Genomic DNA, 12,293 nt, shown 5'->3' with positions numbered 1-12,293 from the left:
GTGAGAATAAAACAATTTTAATAATATCCGTATGTTAGAATCGATTTGATGTGATGTACAGACTGTTATACTTGTAGAAAAGAACTACGGAGTCTGTAAAGAAAATAAGAAAAGTGTACAAGGACTTGGCTGCAAGGAGAGTAATGGGGTTCAACTGCGATTTAAACAAATGCCCGAGCACCATAATAGAGTGCAGCACGACTTCCTGCACGGAACCTACTATGCTCTTCAACACGTTTCACAAAGTGAGGGATCCTGAGAAAATGACAAGGGGCCAGGAAGAGGAATATGACAGCATATATTGGCCGACAATTCGCGCAGGAGCGACGGATCACGAATTCAAGATGCTGAAGGATCAATCTGTGGGAACGAGCGTTGACAAAGAAACGAGCACTTAAAGGCTGCACCGATGTTTTAATTTCGTCCTGTCGTAATACGTCTTTATTTCTCTTTACTCTACATATTCTACGAATAAAAAAAAGAACAATAAATATAAGAGTGAAAGAATCCACAAAAACTGCAAAATGAAGGAAACTATATAACAATCTACAGTAAAAGTATATGTTCTTTTTTTAACTCTTTCTTTAGCTCTTAATTAATCTCTCAGATCATTTGGAGTTTTATATATTAAATCTGTAACCTTTTGTAACATCTCAGACTTGAGTTACCGTAGCTAAAACAGGACATGGAGATGTTTAATATTTCTAGCTGCTCTTCAAGCCTGTGAAGTCTTATCGAAATAGGTGGCGGACCATTTACGACCATTTCTTGTTAATTCTTTCACTAAAATAAAAAAACTGTAATCAATTGCAATTCATTGCCTCATCTCCAAGAAGAAATATTTTATACAGGATTAATTAGCAATCTAAATTAAAAGCAGAACATAAAGAACTACTTTGAAACTGACTCTAAAACATTCGATATCAAACACCTAATCTATAAAAGACGTAACAAGAGTACGGCAAGTCTGTATTAATGAAGTGGCACTCAGTCTATAGCATCGTTTCCGGCCTTCCTCACCTCTTAACTCTTCTGCCATTCGTCGTCCATTAGGTATTTAGTCTGGCATAATAAGCGATCGTCCCAGGGGATCGGGTAATCAGCGGGGAATCAATTTGTCGACGGAAAACCGGCGAGATTGACGAGCGAGATAATCATGGATCAGGAGTCGAGGAATATCTGAGCAAGTTGCGGCGAACATTTCGGACGTCTGCTCGATGATTCGATAATAATGAATTTATAATTTGTCCTCTTGATTATCTGGTCTCTCAGATCGTAGCTGCGTTAGCTGAGCAAATTCCACTCTTGACTCATCACTGGACTACGGATTTTTATGGATATTTATATTCTTGAGAATATATTTAAAAAAGTAGAACCTGGACAGAAGATTGTCTTACCTACCAAGAATTACAGGAAGCACTATACTTACGATATATTATACATCTTTGCATTCTGTGCAATTTTGCACTTTCAAATTTTCTGTAAATGTATAAAAATCCACTAATGCTTTTCCTTTATGCTAAAAGTTGTCTAAGTCGTTGCAAACTGTTTATTCGATTAAAACGAGGAAGATGAGATTAAAATATGAAAAATTGGAGAATCGCAGCAGAGTTAAAGTTGTGGCGGTCGGTGAGCTGCTTAGTTACGTGGGCGCTATGCTTACGATATATTATACATCTTTGCATTCTGTGCAATTTTGCACTTTCAAATTTTCTATAAATGCATAAAAATCCACTAATACTTTTCCTTTATGCTAAAAATTATCTAAGTCGCTATAAGCTGTTTATTCGATTAAAACGAGGAAGATGAGATTAAAATATGAAAAATTGGAGAATCGCAGCAGAGTTAAAGTTTTGGCGGTCGGTGAGCTGCTTAGTTACGTGGGCGCTATGCTTACGATGTATCATACATCTTTGCATTCTGTGCAATTTTGCACTTTCAAATTTTCTATAAATGCATAAAAATCCACGAATACTTTTCTTTTATGCTAAAAATTGTGTAAGTCGTTGCAAACTGTTTATTCGATTAAAACGAGGAAGATGAGATTAAAATATGAAAAATTGGAGAATCGCAGCAGAGTTAAAGTTGTGGCGGTCGGTGAGTTCCTTAGTTACGTGGGCGCTAAGGTGCAATATATCACCAGGTCCGTATTCACCAGGCAAATCGACTTTTATTGCTTTATAGCTGTTGTAAGCCGGCCACGGCGCGGCGCACGTGTAATCTGAATGTAAGGAGCTCGTTATTACCGCGGGACCATTCACGACGCGACTTCTTAACGATGGACAGCACGTCGTAATGGCCGGTTCGAGTCTGACCGCAGGATTAACTGTCGCAAGCTGACGACGTTATCGTCCCTTCTTTTCTCTTTTCTTCTTAGTTTCCATTCTTTTATTTCGTCGTCGTTGTTATTCACTGTGTTCCACGGTTGTGGAGAAACAAGCAGAACGACGTGTAAATGGACTCGTGGAGAGATTGATACGCGTTGAATTTAATTATGAGACAGATAGAAAAGGTAACCAGATGGTGGTTATTATGTCTTAGGTAAACTTTATTTTTAAATAAATAAACAGATCACTTTTTTTAGATTTATGCGTACCATTCCACGCCATAATCAATCGATCATTATTATACTTAATGTTTGGGACTTCGTTCAAACTGAAATACTCCCGCTCAAACTCTTAGGTTTCCGAGTAGGTTTTTGGAATTTGTTTTAGAATTTTCAAGAATTATAGAAAAATTATGTAATAATTATTTTATCTCCATACTTTATACGACAGGAAAGTATATATTCAACAACTTTATATTAAAAATGCGTATTATTTAAAATGTATATAATCCACACTACACATCGAAGTTTTTTTCAAAAATAGCAGGTATCCTAAGGAGTCTGTTTAAATTGAAGGTTTAAATCGTCACTTTTCTAATTATACGCTACTTCACAGTAGTGATTTATGGATAAAAGTGTACGTAATTCTTTTATTAAACGCAAGAAACCTATCAACGAGATAATATTAAGGCGCTAGGAAAAAACAAGCAGCGTCCATCGAAACGAGAGTCGTTCAGTGCCTTTACATTCTCTCGTTCACTCGTGCGTTTCTTTCTTCGCTGTGTCTGTGGCGAGCTGTCAACGTTCGACCGCTCAATCCGCGTGATTAACTTTCGACAGACCCTGTCGAGGACAATTTTCCACGATCGCAAGTTCATTTAGCAGCACCCTCTTCTGGTACGCGTATCACGAACAAACACGAACGCAGAAGGATCGAGTGTAGCACGAATGGCGTGTTTTCCTTATTGGCTGATTGAATAATACATGGAACCGAATGGTATTAGAGCGACGGTGTGCGACACGCGATGCCCATGACGCCTGTCATGTCGTGCAGGTCATGTGTCATGGTTTTGACGAGTTGTTTAGCCCGGCCGATTTATCGATCAGGATGGAGCTCTCCGCGTACGATCTGCTCTCCTGTATTTCTCTTTTGCCGTACTCCAATGATTAATAACGCCGGTCGAGATAAGAGGCAGATTGGATTTATGGGAAATTATCTTGACCTATGAATTATATTTCACGGGAATATTATAGGTTTTCAGACTGGTCATTGAAATCGAATTATATCTTTTTAGGTTCATTGTTTTTTTTTTTTTTTTAATGAATTATTAGATATTGAGATAGATTAAAAGAAGGTTTATCTAACGAAGGAAACGAACATTGAAAGTGATTATCGAATATCTAAGGAGATCGTTCATCCAACAGTAGTCAATGTCTCGTGTAGTGGTATATTCGAGATGAGCATCCTGAAATTGAATTTGTTGTAAATATAATTGAAGATTTCGTTAATGGATACAAGCAGAGATTAAGGATCAGCCAAGTATCTTAGTTAATAATCTGTACGGTGAATATACGTTAAGATAGCTATAAGAAAATACCCAAGTGATTTAACTCGTTAATTTATGGTATGGAGCATAATAAAGCATAGTAAATTTCAAAGGAATTCTAGGAAATAGAGAAGTGAAAAGTAAAAATAGTCCTTATTATCTGTTCAAGATTCACTTTCAACGTTCTGTCGTGGTATCAATTTTACTTAATTATTCGAATGTTCTAATGGTGTCGTCTCCATCTACCTAACTGAGCCTTTTGACGCGGTACGAATCAATTTGTAAATTTCGTGTAAAGTCTGCCGAGGTTTTATCTCGGAATAGAAAGAGGCAATGAATGAATGAATATATAGTAGAAATATATTTAAGTAAGTTTAAGTATAAGTATTAGGTTGTCCGAAAAGTGTCTTTCTTTTACAGACGCGTCTTTTACAACGATGCATCTTTATGCAAATATGAAACCTAATCTGTCGAACCTTGTGATATTTATTTTGATAGAAGAAAATGGATCATACGCAATTCGATAAAATAATATAAAATAGAAAATTTTGTGCATCCATTATTTCTTTACAAAACGAAAGAAACTTTTCGGACGACCTAATACAATGTGTATGTCAGTCCAGAACTGCACGCTGGCAGCGTTACTTTACAAAAGAGCTCCGAAGCCATGAGCCTATGGGTATTTATATGTCGGAGATCATCAAAGAACATCGGGGCCTTTCCTTTGGAATTTTTGAGAAAATCCCCAATACTTTAGTCTAGACTTTTTATTGTAGCTGTACTTAAATAATAAAACTTAGAAGTAGTTGTTTATGATTTAATCCGATTACGTTTGCTCGAGATTTATGACGGTAGGCTTGGGCTCGAAGTGACACAACTGGTCGCTAAACGTAGCCAGAGTCACGGGATGCACGTTTTTGCCTAACAAAGGTATGGAATAGCTGTATAGCTCTCCTTAAAAATATAGTTGACTCGAGGGGTACAGAGAGGTACAGAGAAGAGCATATAAGTGCAGTTCCACTTTGATTGAGACGAGTTAGTTGAGTTCTACTTGTACTGTGAACAAGTAAGTTGAGCTACACTTGAACTGTGGACAAGTAAGTTCAGTTCGACTTAGACTTTGAAAGAAAACGCATTTGCTGTCCCGTTGACCGTGGATTCCTTATTCAACCTAAGATCATCGTCATTAGTATCTTGTCAAAATTGTCAAATTCTGTAATAATCATATTTGTACCAGTAAATATCATCTCTAGTGCATAACAACAATGGCTAATCCAAATGAAGGTTCGTTAAACGCCCCTAACCCCAATGATAACTCGACATATATACTCACAAAAAGTTTGTGTTGAAGTGGTCACCACTTCTAAGAAAACTCTACATTTGGTCTTTTTAGTTTTCTCAAGCACTGAACAAGACTAGACAATAGATTGGGACGAAGACAGACCATAGACAGTAGACAGGCGTCGGTGGCTTCGGGGCTTTCGGCCATAGGGTAACACTGCTAGCTGCGAATCGGGACCAGCTCAAATTATATTCCTACTTGTACTTACACTTCTGTGCTAAAATATATTTTCTACTTTACAATTTATCCACGCGTTCCTCTCTTCGTAACCCCAACAGTTTGCCTGTGTGCACCCCGTTGCACCATCTGTGCAAGGCGTGTTCCTAAAAAAAGCTATGAGACTGAAAGATGCTTCAAGTTCATTGAAACTTCGAGGACCAAGAAAACTAAACTCTAGAGAAGATGTGGAGTTTTGCTAGAAGTGAAAATTGCTTCAACAAATTCAAAAGAATATATAAACAAAGACTAATAAAAGGAAGGGATCCTGTCAATAATAAAAGATCCACCATCACCTTCAATCTCCGTATAAACGTATAATTTTCAGTTTGGCGTGAAACTTGTGACTGTAGTTTTCGTACGAATCTCTGGCCGGTTCGTCGCAAATTTACAAGCAGCAGAACAAGGAAGGTGTCTTGACACGGAGCAAGTTGGCCGCGGCATAAATCACAATGAAACGCACGGCTCATTATACTTGCAGGCACTCGTGTAATTGCTACGGGCGTGTCCACGCGTATTTACTCGCACAGATCCGACGTTTCGGCGCTCGCCAACTCGCGCGACCGACTTGTCTGCATCGTCTGTCTTTTTCTCCCCAGACAACGACGTCGTGTCCAATTCAGTGCTTTTCGTAGAGCGGAAATACCCGGCCGGATATAGGCGTGACGCTTACCCTGGCCTTAAATACAGCCCCGAACTACACCTATTTATTTGTAACAATTGTACTCGCCACGACGACCATGTTGTTCCTAAGTATCTGTTAAGATCATCAACAATCGTTGAATAGAGTTTGAAGCGTTCAATATTAAAATTGTTCAATATTAGGAAGCTGAGAATGTTAGCATATAGCATAGTGAGTGCCTCGTAGCTTGACGAATACTTTTAATACTTTTAAGTTTGCCATTTTTGTAGTATAAAGTTTACGACTATGGAATTTAGTAAGATTTTTTTTTCATTGTTATATTTAATTTGTACTTTACAATTTATCTAGTTGGATATTTGGCAAATTTTTCTAACCTAATTGCTAAATAACATGTGGGTGGCTACCCTCAGCGGGATACCATCTTCGAGTTTGACTATTTTATTAGGTTGTCTGAATTGTATAAATAAGATTATTATAATAATTTTACGTATACAAATTTTCTATATTCAGAAATAAGTGAAAGACAGTTTTTGTTCTTGACGTTTCTTCCAAATCATCGGGAATTCCTCATGTATGAAATACGAGTGGCTGCCAAAAAGCCTTATTTTTCAATGACGCGTCTTTTATCACATACTATATATATTTTATTTTCATAGCATCAAATTGCTGTAGTCATATGAAGGGATTACTAAAAAATGGTACGAAATTTAATATACTCAGACGTAATTAATTAGTATGTAAATACCAATTAATACAATGCCACGATGAATATCATGTTGTCCAAAAAGTTTCTTTCGTTCTATGAGGAAATAATAGACGCACGTTTTTTGTTTTATATTATTTGTCGAATTAGTGTGATCCATTTTATTCTGTTGACATAAACACCGCGATATTTCACAGACTTGGCTTCACGTTTGTGTGAAGCTGCACTGTTGTAAAAAACACGTTTGCGAGAGAAAGACACTTTTCGGACGATCTAATATTCCTTTAGTGAGGTTTAGTAAGATACAGCAGAAAACGAAGAAGCTAGGGTATATTTTGTATGTTTTGAAAAAAAGACAAAAATTGGCAAGGCCTTTTCTATTTATAAATCCAGCAATTACTTGAAACGATCCAAAGGCAAAAATATACTTATTTATACAACGAGACAGTGATTCCGATGTTGCTTGGATTTCTTGACCACGACCTTTACTCTAATTAGCCCAAATGTAAATAAAACTCACGATCATGGCTTCTGTTGCGGTTTTCACCAACGATATTTACGATCCTGTAGAGAAATAGAATACCAGAACGAAATGCAAACAGAAGAGGGTGAAACGAATCCTCGAGCTACCTGCGGTGAAAACTGACCCGGCATCGAGGTTTGCGTTCATACAAATTACTCTCTAAAGCAACTGCTACTAATTTTTCATTCACAAACTTTCTAACTGTTTGAAGTCCATCCAATTGTTCAATCCATGTACAATATGAATTCTGAAATATATCTTTTCTTGTTTATAGTAGATAAAACTTAATTTTTATGAATAGAGGGTTTATATATTGTAACTAGAATTATATCTAATAATTCACTAATTTTCCCCAGTACGTATTGCCTTTCATTGACATAATAGAATTTGAAGAGGGTGCTGCAGTAAATGCTAATGAATGCCAATAAATATCCAATTATAATTAGAACAAATCACTTTTTGGAAGGTGCTAAATTCATAGTCAGTTAACATTCATAGTAATAAACGTAGACCATAAAACTCTTCGGTATAGAACCTATACCTATAATGTTTCTTTTCTAACTACAATTTAAATATCATATTCTCAGTGCTGCAAGTCCTTCAATACACGTCGAAGTAAGCATTAACTAAAATTTCGTTTCTCCAAACAAAATTCAGAGAAATGTTCCATTGTAATCTGGATTTACGGCGCATAATATTTAAACAGTTGTCAAAGGACAAAGTAACCGTGTTGTTTCGATGGTTCCTATTAAATTAGGGTCAAGTTACGTTCATCCTGCAGGTTTACTACCCTCGTGAAACTGAAACTGGTGGGATCAGTTACAAAACAATGGAAGGTGAATTGTATCCGGGGCAAATTGCCCACTGAGAAAGAAGAGCGGCCACCCGCAGTCTCTTACACCGAAGTTCCACAATTTTCACGCTTTTCCTTCATTCTTGCGCTTCCTCTTTCATCTTGTGCAAATGAAGCGTCACGAGGGTTAAATGGCGGTCAGAGTTTAACCGATACTCTGTCCATTGGATTCGTTATGGATCGTTACTCAATGTTCACAAGAGGCAAGTGGACTTTCGAGACTGTTCGAACTTGAATTTCTTCAAACTTAACACACTGGCTGCTATTGACGCATACGTTGGTCGATGTAAGTATTTTCTGCTTGGAAAGTGAGTGCTGGGTCAATTCTGACCGATATAGGTTTCTGATATTTATAATTAAACTGCGGATTTTTATACAAATTCATATCTTTGCGAATTTAATCAAAGGCTTGTCGTGTTCGTTGAATATTGTAATGAGCGCTATACTTTGGATATTTTTTTTACTTTCCTGTGTTATATGCATTATGTGCATTTCTGTTGTTTTAACTTGCTGCTTTAAATAAATGCACAAACGCAGATGTTTAGACTGCGGAGTCTACTTATCTATCAAACTATTTCAATGGTTTTATTTTTTAAGTAAATTTATTTATTAGAAAATCCCAATACGTAAACATAGATTCTATTAAAAATTATATAACATTTTTATTTTATTCCATTGTAGCGGCGCATGAGCTAGAGGACAATTCAAATCATGTTGTTTTCCGAGCAAAACAATGTCGGTGCTACGTGCAAGACGAATTTGAATTTTCCGACTCTCCAGTATAAATAAACGGATGCAACCGAAAAGGGTACAGTTATCTACCAACTTACTATATTAATATCAATTGCCAACGAGTTATCAGCGATTATACAGTGTCTTAACGAATCCGTTAGTACGAGCGTCTTTCTGTAACATTTATTTAACATTTTAAATATATTTGACGATTTCAACAAGGAGCAATCTCGTCTAATAAATCTCACGATAAATCATCCTCTACGTACACAATAATATTTGCCAATTTTTCGTAGAAATGCTATAGATTTATAACAATTTCCAATGAATTTTTGCAAACTGTATGGATTAAGTTTCAATTTCTTTGATAAAAATCGTATACTTTGGCACGATACTTATCAATATTTTACATTATCTTTTTTTCTTTTGCTTTCTTCACGATTACTGTCCAATATACATCTGCTATCTTTTTATAAAAATTGCATTTTTTTTATAAAACCGATTCTATATTTTATATCGTATCATGTTATATTTGTTGAGGTCGACTGATAGAAGAACGAGTGGATGAATTTGTAATAGAAAAATATATTGAAATAAATAAAGGTGCAAGTATAAGCTTATGCTGATCCAGATGCTCTCTAGTGTTACGATACAATAGAATCGATAGGAAGCACGTTCATATATTTGTAGCAAAAGGACATTACCAAAAAAGTTAGCTTATAGCTCTAGCTAAGTCATACATCCGTTATAAAAGTAAATGTATGGAGGTTGGCAAGGGGAAGAAGGTTGAAAAGCCTTTTGACTCAACTCTTCGATATATCAAAATAAAAAATTCGACGATAATAATGATCCAGTCTTTGCTGGCTGATGTTAAGGGTTAAGTAATACTACTGACTCAACTATTCAATTTATATTTCGATAGCATCGAATATGTAATGTGTTACTGGCACCGGATCGACGATTTGTTATGCAATTTGTTGTGCGTATTTTTATTCAATGGTACCTAAAGATTATTACAAAGTTGTAGTGATTAGGAATTTCGAAATCGTATTTCCACGCCTTAGCTATGTAAAGAGTCGCTGTTTTCTATTAAATTCCTCTGCTACGGGAAACATAGAAATATTTCAATTAGAAATATTTCATAACGTGGAGGACTTACAGCGCATAGCTTTGCTAATTCAATAGGATACAAATAATGCAATCTACGATATTGATTTTAATAAATAGAATACTTGAGATTCTATTCAACATTTAAATTTCTTCTTTACTTTATTAACATATCATTTATTGTTATTTTAATAAAAAATTACAATTTAACAATTGCATGTCATTAAATAGAAAAATAACACGTTGACTGAGTAACGGATTTTATATATCTTGCATGCAGCGTTAAAGTGTTGTTGCTTTTTTCAATGCGACATATATATTACACATTAGACAGATTATGTTATATCTAGTATTAAGAAAAAATGTATATGAATATATCTGTCGGATCATCTTTGGAAAACGGGGCGTGTGATGAGTGTTGCTGCGAGTTGTCCATAGTTGTTTTATACCAGATGATGTTTGTTTATGGGAATGTATTACAAAAATCAACAAGTGATATCGATGATTGAGTGCTCGAGATGCCTATGGCGATGAATTTATGTTCGATAACAAATACACGGTCAACAGGATGATGATTGCGATTAGGAATCGATGTACGTGTTCACTGGGCTAGTGGAACTTATCGGATTGCGCCTCAGTCCAAGTGGAACTGCCCTTATATACTCCTCTCCGTATTCCTCAGGTCAATCCCTGTTTTTAAGAAGAGTTATTTAATTACTTTATACCTGTGTTAGGTACACGTCCCTCCCGTGACCGTAGCTACGTTCAGCGACCCATTATGTCACTTCGAGCCCAAGCCCACTGTCACAAATCTCGGACAATTATAATTGACTTAACTCATAAGCAGCTATTTCTCAGTTTTATTGTTTATGTACGACTATAATAAAAAGTCTGGACTAAAGTATTGGAGACTTTCCCAAATATTCCGAAAGAAAGGCTCCGGCGTCCCTTCATCTCCGACATATCTATAAGATGATAAGAATATAAGAGTTAGAATAAGAAAGAATATCTATTAAAGTCGAATATATTTAAAATGATAAATTAGTATACAGATAATGTTCGCAAAGACGCTTGTACTAACTGATTCGCTAAGACAGTATAAGTTGTAAAATAGGATCGCTAATGACTCGTTAATTAGATCGCTGATAATTCGTTGATAACCGATCGACAACTCACTCCTCATTTCCTTGCGATCGCGTCCGCTTATTTATACTGGTCGGGGGAGAGTCGGGAAATTCAAATTCGTCTTTGTTCGACGCTTGCAAGTAGCGGCGACATTCTTTTGCCTAACGATCTTGATACTCCGAGTTAAAACAACAACATGATTTAAATTATCCTCTACTCATGTACCGCTACAGATTCATTGGGAAAATAAAGAGAGAGAAGATTTAACGTTAGTTTGGAGAAGAATTGAAGCGATGCTGAAAAGGTGTGTTTGTTAACTTGTCTAACAACAAATAGAAATAATCACGAAACTTAATAAATACGAAGAAGCGTGAGTTTATATTTAATGCATAAAGATTAATAGTTTTTAATTAATATTTAGTATATTATATACCCAGAAGCTAAAGTTAAAGTCAGACACATATCCCAATTAAGTCCGGAGTTTATTTATTCTTACATTACGTGTATCCTAACGATCTTGATGTGCCGCTACAACTGTGTAAATATTTTATACTGCAATTCGTTCTTTAGATTTTTATTGTAATATTAAAAATATTATAAATTGTAAATGTATGCAATTAAACATTTTAGGAATCCTGGCATTATCAGTCACCAGTAATGCTCATGCTTTAATAGGCATCAACATAATAAAACTCTGTTCTTAGTTTTTTAAAATTCCCATTTTACCTTAATTTAGGCTACCTACGTTTCATTTAGTTGATTGGAAACGAACTGCTAAAATGTTGATGAACATTCAGAAACTCTGGTGTTATTATTACAATCACAAGGCTTTATCCTTAGCGTTCCAGCCTTACCCTAATCTTCTGTACTTTCCATTTTATTTTGAGTATGAACGATTTTCTTATGCGTTAACATTAGATTTATTAAATTTTATACTTATTGTCAGTCCTCCAATCTTATTCTACTCTGCCTCATTTTTCATTTCGCTACGATTGGAAACAAATTTCCAAACCCTCAGGAAGTATCTAGGGTTTTGCAACTAAGTGACTGCGGAATTTGTCAGTAGGTGGTTTTAGCACATTCTTTTGTTTTAACAACGTGTTCAAAGCATCTAACCTAGTATTATTAACAAGGTATGCAGGTAAAGAATTTGTGGATTGTTGACAGTTGGCCATT

The sequence above is a fragment of the Bombus fervidus genome, chromosome 6, assembly GCF_041682495.2.
Source record: "Bombus fervidus isolate BK054 chromosome 6, iyBomFerv1, whole genome shotgun sequence".
Taxonomy (NCBI): domain Eukaryota; kingdom Metazoa; phylum Arthropoda; class Insecta; order Hymenoptera; family Apidae; genus Bombus; species Bombus fervidus.
This window is presented reverse-complemented; position numbering follows the sequence as displayed.